The sequence below is a fragment of the Acinonyx jubatus genome, chromosome A1, assembly GCF_027475565.1.
Source record: "Acinonyx jubatus isolate Ajub_Pintada_27869175 chromosome A1, VMU_Ajub_asm_v1.0, whole genome shotgun sequence".
Classification (NCBI taxonomy): Eukaryota; Metazoa; Chordata; class Mammalia; order Carnivora; family Felidae; genus Acinonyx; species Acinonyx jubatus.
The window spans coordinates 64,433,602-64,449,917 of record NC_069380.1 but is presented as its reverse complement, the minus strand read 5'-3'; the positions used below and the strand labels follow the sequence as shown (position 1 = coordinate 64,449,917).

General features: G+C 39.6%; 1 protein-coding gene across 1 annotated transcript in view; it reads right to left on the bottom strand.

Annotated features, from left to right (window-relative positions):
- The window catches only part of GPC6 (glypican 6), a 1,104,197-nt gene that overhangs the window by 848,662 nt on the left and 239,219 nt on the right, over positions 1-16,316 (bottom strand). The window lies entirely within an intron of this gene.

Here is a 16,316-nt window from a genome sequence, read left to right as displayed (position 1 = left end):
CTTTCTTTTTTTCTTTCTTTCTTTCTTTCTTTCTTATTTTTGTATGGATGTTTCCAGCTTGTGGGGATTTCTGTATGGTTTTTCTACAGATATATCATCATCAGGGAATACTTTTGTGCTTCCTAAGTAGTGAGTTTTACACTGTATTACATGTGGGGTTATTTGTATCTATATTCTCTCCTATAAGATACTTGAGGGCAAGATACTCCTATAAGATACTTCACATGACACCTCAAACTCTCACTAGGCAGTATTTAACAGGGGGAAGGGTAAGAATAAACATATTTTGCATGCCCATTTTGCTTTGGGAATTTTGCTTGGTGAATTATGTACAATTAACCATTTCATCCTCGGAAAAAACCTATTACGTAAGCGGTATTGCCCTCATTTACAACTAAAGACATTTAAGGCTCAAAAAGTTCAAATAATTTGCCCAAGGTTCTGAAGCCAGCTATTAATAGAGGCGGACAGGAACTGCAATTCATCTCCAAAAGAAGTCACTGGATACATGTTTATTAAATGTACTGTAAAAATAAAATTGATCATTCTTTGGTAATGTGTTATTTTATACAATTTTAACAAGCTATAAAATATGGTAATAGTCAGGATGACCTATGTCATTTTCAGATCACAAACAGCCCCAAAGGTTTACGTCTCACTAAGATTATGTCCAGTGCGGGCTGGTAGGGAGCTCTGCCCTTCATATTCCCTCAAGAATTCAGGCTGGCTCGTTCCCTTCTCAAGGCAAAATCACAGTCTGGCTCTTGAAACTCCCATCTGGAAGCAAGACGCTCCATTTCCACTCACATTTCATAGAGAAATATGTCACATAGCCACACCTAACTTAAGAAAGGAAACAGTGAAATAAAATTCTACCACGTGCCCATAAAGAAGACAACCAATACATTTGTGAGCAGCTCTAATGACCACTGCATAGGTCTATCTATGATGTGAAATGCACTGGAAAGATAAATTACACTCATCATGTGTTCACATCCCTGACCTGAAAGTTTCTTGTATCAAGTAGCTTCTGGCTTCTTGTAGGCTCTTGCCCTAAGACATCTGGAGTCTCTTTACTCTTGGTCAACAAGGTTATGGAGTGGTTATGGACCTTACTGTGCTTTGGGAGCATCTTTAAACAAGGTGAAATAGACCTTAAGACTGTCAATAGTTGACCCTTTTTTGTATTGATCCAGTGCACTTAAATCTCTCTAAACGCACAGAGTATGGCTTTCCTCCTGGCACACAGATCTCTGGTAGACCAATCTGCTCAAAGAATCCAAGCCTCTGTGGTTACCACTTGCAAGATGAATGTGTCATTACTCAGCAAAGGATTAATGCCCTCTTTTTGTCATTTTGTCTGATACTTAGGAAAATCATCAGTGAGGATGATTCTTAACATATAGGAGGACTTTATTGAAGGACTGATTAGAAAAATATTAAGATTACATGGAGTAGAGGTTTAACCAGATGAGCCCAGCATCAGACAAACCCCACAACTATGCTCTTGGAGTGACTTCAGAGATGACCAGAGGGCAGGACTTATTGAGTAACTACCTAAAGCCCAAATCTGGGCTTCTACTTCTGAATCTCTTGGCTGCATTGTTAATGAACACAGCAGAGCAGATCATAATAAGGTTCACTGTGTAAACACCAACATTTACTAATTACCAGGCACAAAAGTAAAACCTGGAATTAGAGCATTATGAGATGACAATGATAAAATTGCAAGAAATTTTCAGAGCAAAGGACACCAATTTTCTTCAGCTACGTTTATGTTGAACATACGCATTTTACAATCATACAATGTAAGGCAGGCAGGAGGTGAAGAGAAGACAAAAGCTCAAAGGTAAATGTAGTTGGTTTCTAAATCCCAGGGACATCGGAGGACTTGGGTAGGTGGCAAGAACTGTTCTCTTGAGGAGATCCAATTATAGACCAAAAAGCTTAACTTCAATTAAAAGGAGGAGGTGAATACGCAAAAGTGTTCATCTTGCCTCTCTTTACTACCAGTACAATCTACATCCAGGGGAAAACCAATGAAAAGAAAAGATCCACCATTACCCTAGGGAAGCAAATTTGGAATGTCGTCTAAAGCAATGGCTCAGTTTTCCCAAGGACAATAGCTAGCAAAATCAGGTCCACTTGGCATCTAATGTAGATCAGCCAGGAGCATCTAATGTAGCTAATCCACTAGAGTTAAATGGACATGTGGCACTGCAATAGTGTTTTTTTTCTACTTGATTTTCAAACACGTCTTAGAAAAAGGAGCTCACTGTTCTTAGATATATAATATACGTCTGACAGTACAGACACCTGCTTTCTCACGTATAGGAAATCCTTCCAGCATGTTATTGTCTAACATCTGGATAACGCCAGTTTTTTTTTTAAACAACCTAACTATTTAGCTACAAATTTAATTTCCTCCTAAAATTGATCCACTTACGGTAACCACATAACCTCAGAAATAACTAGCGTGTTCTTCTTTCTCCTAACCAAAATTATGCCAAAATAGGTTTGAGGGGAGCCAAAAATATATACATATACAATTTTTTTTTAATTTCAGGAGAACCAAAAGAAACATACGTGGCTTATTAACAAAAACATGCCTTGAAGTATGAATTACCTTCTCATGAAAAGAATTCAATTTATGATTCAACAGAAAAATATGTGTACTGGGTAATCTGAGAAATCTGCATCTGCACAGGCTCCTAAGAATCAGAAACCAAACTGAGCTGACGGAACTATTATGCGAAGCAAAAATGACTCACAAAGTAGGCAATTTCCTACAGCAAATTAAAATGCAATAGCAGGCATTTCATGAATATTTGAGAGTTCTTTTTTTCTCAATGACAAGCACCTGTGTGTCTTTCACTCCTTTTGCTGTTCAAACGACACTGAATAAATGGCGCTAAACCTTTACTCCAAAGGTGCCTGTGAAGCACAACAGGGACACGTTTCAGGCAAGTTGTCTTGGTATTTCCGAAGGTATTTAGACAGAAGCATTGAGAAAATAATAATCGTTATGAATAAGCAATTCTCTTCCTGAGCATGCTAATGGTTCAATGGAAGGCATTATGTTTACTTGTGCTTTGTTCTAGACTTTCACAATGGGCTGGCTCTCTGATCGCGCACTGAGTTAAACGAAGGTTCACTCTTTCTTTTGTACTCAGTGGCATTTTTGTTCAAGAAAAACATCAGCAGGGGCACCTGGGTGGCTCAGTCGGTTAACCGTACGACTCGGGTCAGCTCAGGTCATGATCTCACGGTTTTGTGAGTTCAAACCTCGCATCAGGCCCTGTGCTGACGGTGTGGAGCAGGCTTGGGATTCTCTGTCTCCCTCTCTCTCTTCCCCAGCCCACTCGAGCTGTCTCTCTCAAAATAAATATATAAACTTTAAAAAAAAATCAGCAGACCAGTGTGTGGGTCCATGTTAACCACAGTATATTATTTGGAGAGGCAACAGTAACCCAGCTCTCATAGTTTTAATGACAACTACACTATATTCATCTAGTATTTGTGCTAAATGAAAAATGTACTTCATTTTTGGGAGCTGCTTTTAACATGTCAGTCCAAGATTTGGTGCCTGGTAAATAACAGCCACTAATGTTTTTCCACCTTTAAAGGTATGCCGTTCCAATGAACTCACAGCATGTTCTTTTAGTGTTAAGGTCTGACTCAAATGACTTGGACCAATATACACCTTCCAAATGCACCCTCCTCTTCTGTCCACTCCATCCGGCATGGGCTAAGTGCGCCGGGACCCCTGCCTCCCTCCTGCTCCCGAGGTTTTCCTCTGTTATCTTTCATTCTCCATCTTGCTAGTGAAGCCATCTTCCTACAAGCGACCACACAGCTCCTTCACTTTCAAGTCTTCAGGGTCTCCCAACATTAGTAGAGTGAGGCCCAAACGTACACATTCTCCAGGCTCAGCACAGGCCGGGGCCAGTCTTCAGGCTTTATGCTGAAAACTTTTAGCCCAGATTCCGCCCACCCCCACCTGGAATGTCTTTCTTCTGCTATTCCCATCAAAGTCTATGAAGATACTTCTCCCCTACCCTCAGAAAGGTTTGCTCGCCACCCCTTGGCCACTTCTGCTGGGGCTCTAAAGTTGTACACTTTTCATACAATACATCTCAGCATAGCAGCCAAATCATTTGTGTCCTTCACTCAAGACTTCAAAGGCATTCCATCTGTCTCAGAATAAAATCCAGCCTCTGTGGTTCAATGTGATTCCAGTCCCTGCTTTTCCTCAGACTTCATCTTGTATCATGCCAGCCTCTCTATTTTCTTTGGCCATCCCAAAGCCTCCCCGCCCTGGTTTCACCATGCCAGGCATATTCCCACCCACCCTGGGCACCATATTCGCCCGTTGCTAGAAACACTCTTCTCTGGATACTGACTGAAAGACTTGCTTTCCACTTCCCCGTGTTTTTTATTGACACGTCACCCATTGGTCAGGCCTTCCCTGACCACACAAGTGTAAATAACAACCATATGTCCCTATTCCCAGGCAGTTTCTACTTCCCTGTTCTGTACTGTTCACCATTGTACTATTGGCAACTGATGTCATAGTGTCCACTCTTGACTATTCCTTCTAGAATTACACCTTCAGGGGTGCCTGGGTGGCTCAGTTGGTTGATCATCTGACTGTTGATTTTAGTTCGGGTCATGATCCCAGGGTCGCGGGATCAAGCCCTGTGCTCCACACTGAGGGTGGTGTCTGCTTGAGATTCTCTCTCTCTCCCCTTCTACCCTGCTCACACACTCTCTCTCTCTCAAAAAAAAAAAAAAAAATCACACTCCCCATCACTCTTTATTCTCCTATGCTGCTTATTTCTTCCCATACTCTTTATCACCAGCTTGCAATTCTATATGACTCATTTAATTGGTTTATTTTCTCTCTCCCCCTCCTAGAATATAAGCCTATGAGTCCAGAAGTTATATTCCTAGCTTGTTAGAACAGTGCATAAAACATAGTAGCCACTCAATTCATATTTGTCAAATGAACGACTGCTATATTTCTCAAGTTTGCTATCTCCTAACTAAATCACTTGGACTTTTAACCTACAGAGGACATTATTTTTTCATATACTCAGTGATATACAGAGTAGTTGGGAGAGAGAAGAGATTTAATCAGTGTGCTTATTAAACACAAAAACATTTCAGATTTTGGTCAATCCCCCCTAAAAAGGATAAGTGATCTTTTTTTTTCACATAGTTCTAAAAATATTCCACATGTCAGAGCAGAAAAAACCATCTTTTGAGAATACTAATTCAGCTCATATAATGAATATCTTAGACTCTACTGGCCTTGGTCAAAACTGACTAACCAAAAAGAAAAAAGATCAACAAATCATAATATAGAGATCCGTAACACTTAGTTATTTCATATCTATGTCATTTCTCATAATATTTAAGTTCCACTGACTGAAGCTGCTCATTGGAATAAAGGTATTTAGTGAGTTGAGCTATGGAATTTTTAAAATAGCTATTTCAAAGGTGTTTCATCATAATACCAAGTATCTTACAGTATTTAGGGAAAGGAGGAACTGGTGTTCACTTTCTTTGACTAAAAGATTTGAAAATTTGGGTATGGTACCTAAGGTCTGATATGTGACAAGGAGTAAAGAAACTGTCAGCAAGTTAAGGAACGATCAATGGGGGGAAATGAGGAAAGAGAAGGAGACTGTAACCTGACCTTTACAACATCAATCTAAAAAGCCAGGATGGTTGGTCAAGGCTTCCAAGTAGACAATGGCAGAGCTGCTCTTAGGACTTCTGTTTCCTACCTTTCTACCTGCTTCTCAGGGATACTTCACACAGAGGGATATAAACGCTCCAGCCCTAGTTTGGAGTCCTGAACACACTCTAGGCTTCTAAAATCACATTTACTATAGTGTGAATGGAAAGAAATTTAGAGCCAGGGTATTTAAATAGAAACCACCATCCTTATAAATGGGTTATAGAACCATTAATTGTCTGCTTAGAGCCTCAATTATAAGATCTCTAGGGTACCATTTCAAAAATTAAAGCTTAAAAGATGCACTGGTGGCCTGGAAAAGCTATTGTAGCCTCCAGAAATGTCTAACCTTCCCATAGGGGAATGAGAGTGTGCATGGGGAAGCTAGCCTCATATAGAAAAGTCATCTTTTACCTCTTCCTTGTTTCTGGATGTGCCAGTTTCATGATGCTTTGAGCAATCTCCTAATAGCTACCTACTTAGTGAACTCTCAGTTTTTCCTATGGGAATAAATCCTACTGGAATAAGATAAGTGCAATATTTCCCAAGAGAAAATATATGATTTTTTATTGGCTAGCTGAAAGTCTTCAAAACCATCTACCAACTACACAACATAACGAATTTTGAGAATCTTCAAGACGAATGAACTCCTTATAGAATATATTCTGTAGGCTTAACTGAGAGCTCCCAACCTTTACCTAACACCATTACTGACAGATCTCTCCAGGCCCTGGCCCGTGGGCTTGGAGCCATGCAAACAAGCAATAGACAGGTTTCTCCTATCTGAACAAACTGCCTCCAGCGAGGCCTACTAGCTACAGGAAATAGCCTGGACAGTAAGTGTACCCAGTAACAACAGGAAAAGGACAATGAGATAAAGGAGTGTAACCACAAGGTGCAAATTTCAGGAACAGGAATAACGGGGCTATTTTATAATGGAAACGCAGCCAATCCTCATCGGACGCAGATTCTGTTTTTGCGAATTTGTGTAATTGCGAAAATTTATTTGTAACCACAAAATCAGTGCCCACCACACTTACAGTCACTCACACACATGCACAGAGCGGCAAAGTTTTGAGTCACCACACATTCCTGTTTCCAGCTGACCTCGTACAAGGCAACTCTCCACCTTGTTTTAGCTCTCATGACATAAACAAGTGACCTGTAGTGTCCTATTTAGTGCCACCTTTTTGATTTTCTTTTTTGCACTTTTGTGCTTTTGGTTGGTGATCTGGCTGTTTAACATGGCCCTCAAGTGCTGTGTTGGGGTGCTGATGTCTGGTGTCCCTAGAGTAGGAAGGCTTGATGTGCCTTACTGGGAAATCACGTGTGTTAGATAAGCTTCATTCACACGTGGGTTATTGTGCTGTAGACCGTGAGTTAGGTGTTAATGAATCAAATATATATTTATAAACAAATAAAAAGGTTATACATTGACGGTTGATGAAATGTTGAGAGCAGAGGCTCAGAACCTAACCTGCATGTCCCCCAGGGCAGAAGTTCAGTGTCCACTGATCCGGGTGCAAGGATACTTTATAGAACATAACTATGACATATAAAGAGGTTGAGTAAAGGCCAAAGGGTTTTCTAGGCCACAGCTAATATGAAATGGTAGCTAGCTAGTATGCTACTGTATTAATTGTATCACTGTAAAATGTTATGAAAATTATAGCTCCTTTTAGTGAAATCTTAATTCCAGCTCAACTCCCTTTGGATTCCTTTCAAATCCCTTTCCATCAAATGTGTCTTGAAATAAGCTATAGCAACAAAACACATTATGACACTGGTCCACTATTTTGTTAAGCTAATTAACCATCATGATTCATTTCCCTCACAGAGAGGTACAGATTTATAGTGTAATGAAAGAAAACTGGATTAGGGTAGACACAACTGGGCTTTGTGCCCTGGCTGTGTATTTACCAGTTATATGAATCTCAACAAATAACTTTACTTCTCTGATCCGCAGCTTCCTCAAGTTGTCTGAGAAATAAATTAAATACTGTACAGAAAACCACACGAGTTGCATTTAGTAGGAGCGTAGTTATTTTCTTTTGGTTTATAATTAAGCAATATTGTTACTTTTCTTGTTAAGAATAACTGGTTTTTATTTCCAGCTCAAGACTTCTGCCTTTTTTCTACTCTTCCAATTTTTGAGTGAGTGTTCACTGATCAACAGATTTTAATGAAATGCCTCTTCTTTATCATATGTGGGCTCATCACCAAAGGGACACATCGTTGACTAAGGCACAGTTTTTGCCACCCAAAAGGATATAATCCACTGAGGGAAAGAAAAAAAAAAAAAAGGTAGGTATCACTTTTTTAAATGAAGTGGGATAATGTTAAGAGATACATAGAATGCTATAAATTGTACAGAATGGGTTGAAGGGGTTGGGGAAATACTGTTTAAAAAAATCTTTCTATAAAAGGCCAATTTAATATATCTTGATGTGTGAGTAGAAAACAACCAGGGAAGTCAAGAGGCATTTCAAACAAGGTAGCAGCTTACACAAAGACCAGGGGGCAAGAAATAAAAGGTTAGTTTGGAGTCTTACAAGAACTTCACCATGGTTATACGAAAGTGTTTAAAAATGAGGGCAAAGGAGCCCTAAAATTCTCATGGCACTAGCATTTTCTATGTCAGTACTTCCAATTGTGAAGCAATGAAGGGATGAATTCAGTAAAATAAGTTGGGGGAAGGGGCACATTAGATTATCACGCCCTGGTAATATTCTCTAATTTAACAAAATTAGCATAAATGTATTTTAGCAACTATTTCAAGGTTGGAACTTTAACAGGTCATGATGCATTAAGAGTAGAAGGGATGGTGGGAAAATACTGCAAAGGGCACTGTAACCAGGTGGCTGCAAAGGGGCCAAGGCCCTGGGCTACCCTGATGGGTGGCAGCGGCCTGAGGGTTCTGGGTTCCAGAGGAACGAGAATGGATCCATAAATGCTCATCTAACAATAATGTCACTGAGTTTAAAAGCAACGTAGACCTGGCCCTGGAGATCAGGCTGGAGACTTACAAACTGGTGCTCCAACACTGTTTCTCTCAACTATACTGTTCATCATAATAGGAACACAGTCTGTGGACTAAAACTACCAGAAGTATAAACAGTTTGGGTTTTTAGACAATTTATAGCTGCCACAAGCTTAAGGAGAACAGTTGAGATGCATTTTATTTGTTCGTTGATACTAGTCAGGTTCATCACATGTACACCATGTCTAAGTAAAGCTGGCCTAATGGGCCAGCCAGGCAAGAAAGCCATTCAGTTAAACAAGCTGTGTAGTAATTAGGGAGACAAGGGGAGAAAAAAACAAAAAAACAAAAAAAACTGGACCATATCTATCTATTAGGAAGAAAACAACTGATGCCATAAAATTCCATTGAACATAATCTAGACTTCCTTCTGGCTCCTTCCTTCACGATTCAGGTGGCTCTTTCAAGACTGTGCACCTCCTTAGTGTTATCAGTCCCATAAAATAAAACAACATTTCCTCTGCACATGTGCAGAGGGACTTGTAAAAGTTCAGGTCAACCTGGAGATAGTCACCCTTTTAAAATATATCTGAATTCTTAAGGAATAAAGTCTCATTGCAGTTTAGTTTTGCCCACCTTCTCCCATTTCTTGCTCATTTAGAAAACAGCTACAGTAACTGGTTTGTTCCCATATTCTGTGACTTTAAAGAATTTAAATAAGAAGCCATCAGCCTCAAAGAAGAGTGGCGGTTGCAAAGCGAACGCCCTGGCAAATTTACACAGGGAGATGTTCAGAGTGACAAATGATCGAAATCGTAGTTCACGGTCACAGATAGCAGGGGCAAATTAAATACGGAGTCCTGCATTATCTGAAGAACAATTACAGAATGACCAAGCTAACTCCAAAAGCAGTGCAATTAGTAAACAAACAAAAACATGGCTCTTTCAAAAGTCAAATGCTTGCTTAAGAACTTAAACAATGCCACATTGGCACATATTTTTGAAATGGTGAAGGAATATACACACCATTCACCAAACTTAATGAATGCCAAAGAGAACTGAAACTAACAACTATTACTTATTACTATTACTTGAATAGTTATTATAAGAGTAATGATTATTGGGGTGCCTCCGTGGCTCAGTGGGTTAAGCGTCCGACTTCGGCTTAGGTCATGATCTAATAGTTGATGATTTTTGGCCCTGTGTTGGCTCTGTGCTGACAGCTTGGAGCCTCGAGCCTGTTTCAGATTCTGTGTCTCCCTCTCTCTGCCTCTCACCCACTCGCACTCTGCCTCTGTCTCTCTCTCTCAAAAAGTAAATACTGAAAAAAATTTTTTTAGAAAGAATAATGATTATTATTAATTGATGCTAATCATCAGAGTAAAATACCTCTTAACCATTTCGATACAGAAGTAATCTTTTAAGTCACCAAAGCCTCTACTAAATTGATCACTAAAGATCAATACATTATCAGTAGCTCTTCCCTCCAAATATTTTGGGATTTACATCCTGCATTTATAATAGGAACAGAATAACAAAAAGCAGCAATGGTGACTGGAAGCTTAAGCATTAAGCTCAAACATCAAATATACATATTTGTACCTTATTCCATGAACACAAAAAATTGCATTAATAGACGCTGGAAATTCTTTTCCGTGCTAAGCATTCCAAACAAAGGATTAAAATTTTAGTAACATAATATCAATAATTAAAAATACCAGCTATATTTATTTATTGTGTACACACCAAGAGAAAATATTAAGATCACATGATTGTTAACTTCTAGTTGCCTTATTATCAGAGTAGATACTCTAAAAATTTCCTTTCTGTTTGAAAACGAAGAGGAAGACTGGAATGAATAAATCAGCAATTTTCTCAGAAATATGGCAGAGAATGCATTTTATTTGGTGATACAGGTAAAATTCTTTGTGTGTACTTTAAAATAAAAGCTGTACGAGTTCAGTAGGATGTTCAGTATGGACATGCCCATAGGTCATCCAGACCTTGGATACCAGATCTCTTATACAACAGTCCACGTTTGATGACTGAACAACGGCCATGGCATTTTTAGTTCTAAAAGAAGAAAGTGTAGATATTCCACCCAAAAGAGACAAGGAGGAAGCCAGTGACTATATACCATGAACCATAATTGGTAATCATAACCACAAAGGGGGTTTTGTTATGTCTCTGGGGGATTTTGCAGGAGGAACAAAGCAGGAATGAAACATTACACAGAAAAAAGATGATACAATTTTAGAATGATAATCTTATATTTTAAAATATTTTGATCGGAGTCATATTTTCTATATGTAGTCTCCTCTCTCACTATTACCTGCACATTTGCATGAAAACAGACCATTTTTCAATATTTATCTGGCTCCTGTGGCTCAGTCTCCACCTGAACTCTTAATCCTCCCTTTGTGACATAAATCCAGTCACTGTGAAAATCGTTCCATGCCACTGACAGAGGATTATAGCTTCATGTAGGCAATATGCAGCTAGAACAACAGATGCATACTCCTTGGCAACCCAAAGTCTGGAGCAGAAAGTACTGAGAAAAGAAATTATAAGATAAGTGGTGAAGTCACTGCTGCCACAGAACTATAGTAACACAATCACTACCAAAGGTTGAGGCTGATATTTGCGATATGATTTATCAAGTGTTCCTTAAACTAAGGTTTGTGGGCAACATCAAATTATCACTAAGAAATTTACAGGCATGTCCAAATTATTACTAGGAGGTCTAATGTGGTCGAAGACCCTTTCTTGAGTATTCCTTGCAATGGGTAAGAATTGCAACCCTCTTGCTTATAAGCTATGAGATCTTGGACCAGTGAAGACAACAACATAAACTTCACAGCATCGGTGAGTTAAACTAAGTGCCCCACTCTGGCCATGGAACATAGTGAGGATTCTGGACTGATAGAATTATCATTTGGGAGGGCACATTAGGTGGCTCAGTCAGTTAAGAGTCTGACTTTGGCTCAGGTCATGATCTCACAGTTTGTGGGTTCAAACCCTGTGTCAGGCTCTGCACTGGCATGAGATTCTCTGTCTCCTGCTCTCTCTACCTCTCCCCCGCTCATTCTCTCTCCCTCTCTCTCTCTCTCTCTCTCTCTCTCTCTCACATAAATAAATAAATAAGAATAATTTTAAAAAAGGATTATCATTTGCAGAACATTTGGGGTCAATGCATATTCTTCTTCAAGGTATCCTAATTATTAAGTTTGTCTTCACCTATTAATTTAGGCATCAAATACTCCTGTTCCTCATTATTTGTGGATTCCATAATGCGAATTTGCCTACTTTCTCAAGTGTATTTGTGCCCTCAAAACAAATACTCATGGCACATGTCATTTGTGGACATGCACAGATTGGTGGATAATTTCAGCCACCCAATGTGCACCTTCCAAACTAAGGTTGAACTGGGCAATGCTGTGCCTTCTTGATTCAGCCAGCTCTCACACTGCAAACCAGTGTCCCTTCGCGGTCTAGTTAGCGCCACAGCGTTTGCATCTTTGCTTTCTGTTGGTAATTTCACCGTTTCAAATGGAGTGCTCAAGGGCTGTCTCACGCTCAGTCCTAACTACAAGAAGGCTGTCATGTGCCTTATTAAAAAAACACATTTGTTAGAGAAGTTTCATTCAGGCACACGTTACAGTGTTGTGTGTGAGGTCAATACTAATGAATCAACAATAAGGTACAGCCAGAAAAAGGAAGAGGAAATTCTCAGATCTCTATGTGAGGCTGGTCTGGAAAATACTAAATACTAAAGTCACAATACATTTATAGTGGCTTAATTTGTGGGTTCCTGAGATAAATTTTTTAAAACATTAATTAAAAAAAAAAAAGCATAGCGGACAGCACAGTGGTGTGGTTGAAAGCCAAAGAAATTTATGGCTAAGTCCGTCTCAGTTACCGCATCATTATAATTATTTAAAACAACTGAATATAATTAATTATAAGAAATATTCCTTTACTTATTTACATATATATTTACTTACATATAGAAACTTACACAAGGTTATCTACTTAACAGTTGATGCAATGTTGTGACCAGAGGCTCACAGGAACTTAACCTTCTATTTCTCCTAGGAGCAATGACTCCAGTATTACTTAATTCACTGTTAGTGGGGATGTTATGCAACACAAATACCACACAAAATGAGAAGGAACTATACGTAAAACCTTTAAAGACCATCTACTAATTCAAATCTCTACTATACTGCATAGAATTCCCAGATACAAACACAAGGCACCCAACCCCATTAGATCTGAATTTCAGATGAACAATAAATTATTTTTTAGTGTAAATATGCCCCATTCAATATTTGAAATTCAAATTTAACCAAGCATCCTGTATTTTGTTTTAATTTTTTTTATGTTTATTTATTTTTGAGAGAGAGACAGAGCACAAGTAGGGGAGGGGCAGAGAGAAAGAGGTAGACAGAATCTGAAGCAGGCTCCATGCTCTGAGCTATCAGCACAGAGCCTGATGCGGGGCTCGAACCCACAAACCATGAGATCATGACCTGAGCTGAAGTCAGCAGCTTAACTGACTGAGCCACCTAGGTACCTCAATCTCTCCTATTCAAAATCTTCCAGCACTTTGACACTATATTCTTTCTTTATTTTTTATGTTTTGAAGAATGAAATTTACAGTTCAGTAGGCTTATTCTCCTTGAGAATTTGTCCTCCCCGAAATGTAAAATACCAACTTCCTTCCTGAGAGAACACTGCATTAAAGAGGAAAATACAGGTGCTAAATCTAAAGAGTTAATCTTATTTCTCAAAAAGTACAAGTGATTCCATACTATACCTCAACATAAATATGAAAATGTCAATGTTGTCTACCTGAAAATGTAACAACTGCTCTAAGCTGGTGCCATTTAAAAACATAATACATAACACATAGTCACTGAACTTATTAGCATTCGATTTGTTAATTCTAAGTAGAAATTATCACTTGTACCACTTGCTTTACCACTCAAGCCCTAGAATTCCTATGAGGTCCTTCTCTCATCTATAAGGTTTTTTTCTCCCAAGATTCCATTGTTGTAGCCTCCAGAATTAGGGTCTGGTACGTACACAAGAGGAACGGGCAACCATACATAATAGCCATGATCATCATTCACCCACATTTATTTCGCCTCTTCTTCCCGGCACAAGGGGGATTCCTCTCTCAGTCCTACTTTAAGGCTGCCCCTAGGCTCGCTGTGACCAGTGCCATCAGAGAGGAAGTGATGTGTGACATTTCTGAATGGAAGCATTTAACTGCTGGTGCTCAACCCTCCAGCCACTCTTTCACTGCCATAGTGATTGCAAAACCACATGCTCTCAAAGGGGACTCATAAGACGAAAATGGCCTGATCGGCCAAGCCAGCAAGCAGAGGACTGCTGTCCAAGAGCAGGCGCGAGCGAGCGATGACCCTCGGCGAATCCCTCTTGCAGCCAGTTCTTCATGGTCCACTGGCTAAAAGTGGTTTTCACATTGGAAATGTAATATATGATAATGACTCTTACCCTTTTAGTCGGAAGAGTTACTCAATTTTGCCCCTTGCCTCACAATGCTTAAAATATTTACTCTCTGGCCTTTTACAGAAAACTTTGCTAACCCTCGCCCCAAAGATTCACCCAGACCCACGACAACTTTTGTGTGAGCAACAGATAAACGTGTGTAGCACAAGAGAGATTTGAGTCATCACAGTGGTGACAGGAAGGCAGTTTCAATACTGTCACTCAGTAGTAATAAAATGCTCCGAGGTTCAGCTTCCACCTTGTCTAACAGGCGCACATTAAATAAGATAAAATATATGAATAGACTACTGGAAGTCATAAATGAGCCAGGATGGGGGATTAAACAGACCATGTTGAGGCTATGTTGAAGGGGGGTTCAACAATGCATTGATTATAAAAGTCTCTTCTACCTGCTTCACAATTTTACCCAAGTCCAGCCCTATCGAGAATAAATTTGTTGCACATGTGTAAATTCTTCCAAGTGTTGCTTTTTAATTTTCCTATTACGTCTTTCATGTAGTTTTTGGTAGGCACTATGTCAGCCCTGTGGTCCAAGATACACAAATCCAAGTGGACAAAGTCATGCATAAATCTAAAATAAAGAACGACCTACCATTCATTTTGCATGTCGACTTGGCCAGGTCGAAAATTCAGAGGAGACTTCATGTGAAATTTTTGCAAACAGTTTCCATCCTATAAATAAATAAGCCTATGGGACCCCAAGCCCAGGTCCCTTCAAAGAAGAACTCTCCCTCACCACTTCTGGTTCTCTACCTTATTTAAGATGAGCAATTTTCTGCTGGGTATAGTTCTTGGGGCTGATTATTCCCTATGGTGCTGCTTCTCTTAAGAAGTGTCTGCATGAAATTACTGCCCAGAAGTTTAGGATTTATGCATGTTAGGAAACACCATCTCTGACTTCAAAAGCCAATCCCAATTACATTTATGTGTTCAGTCTGAGCAATCCTGTCTAATTAAACAACGTATTGATCACAGAAGCAATGTGGAGCAGATTACGTTGTATTTGTAATAATTCACTGATTAGGGGTAGAAAATTCAGAAACATATGAAATAAAGTCCTCATTTAAGAAAAGGATTTTAAATACTGCCGAGGATGAACATAAAGTACCGGGAGGTTCTCGTTAATAGGAAAATGCATCACAGACTCAGAGTGAGGTAACTGCCATTTTCAGGTGTAATTTCTAACACATCCACGTGGATTAGTTCCCTGGGTGTGACATTTTGTAGGAGGCTTTGCTGTGGGAGGAGACTGGGCAACAGAATTGGGAGAAACAGGTCCGAATACTGTTGGAAACTTCATGTTCTTCGTGCTCATTGTCTATTTTTAAGCGTAACACTTTCTACGCTCTTTAGAAAGTGATTATATGGAATCCCTTTCACTGTACATGAGCAAGATTTTCATTATGGAAAAATAATGCTTAAGCAGGGCTGTTTAAAAACTTTAAAAAATATTTCCAGCATGCCTCCACTCATTTGCCATTTTCCCCAAATAAAACATATGAGTTAATTTAAAAAATGATCTGTGAGGATGCAAAATAGATACACACCCATGAAATATTAAGTAATACATAACAGTTTTGTTGTTTTTTTTTTTTACAGTTTGGATGCCTTGCACGTAGAAATGAGTTTTCTCACTACTTCACAGACACACAGATTGAGATGTTCTCCTCCCTGCTGGCCCCGGCATAACATGCTGCCCTGAACTGTCCTCAAACGTTCCCTTATCCGAAGGTCTGATGCTCTGGAGTTCTTCACTGACCGTAACGGCCACCCTCTCTCTCCAGGCTTCTGCTGTTTTGCTCTCTCACCCTTGTCCAAGTTCTTTGCAAGCCCAGACCCACCAACAGATAAATCATTTAGTCTGTCTCCTGCTCCCTGGCCAGCATGCCAGGCTCCGTGCTCCTGTGCCCTCTGTCCCTACACCTTACACCCGATGTTGGCCCAGAATCACCAGCATCCTGTGTCCTCTCTGCTCAGGGTGGGCAAAGGCATGCCAAAGAATGCCAAGAAATAAGAGAACACAGCATCGAAAAATGACAAGGGAATGACCAGCAC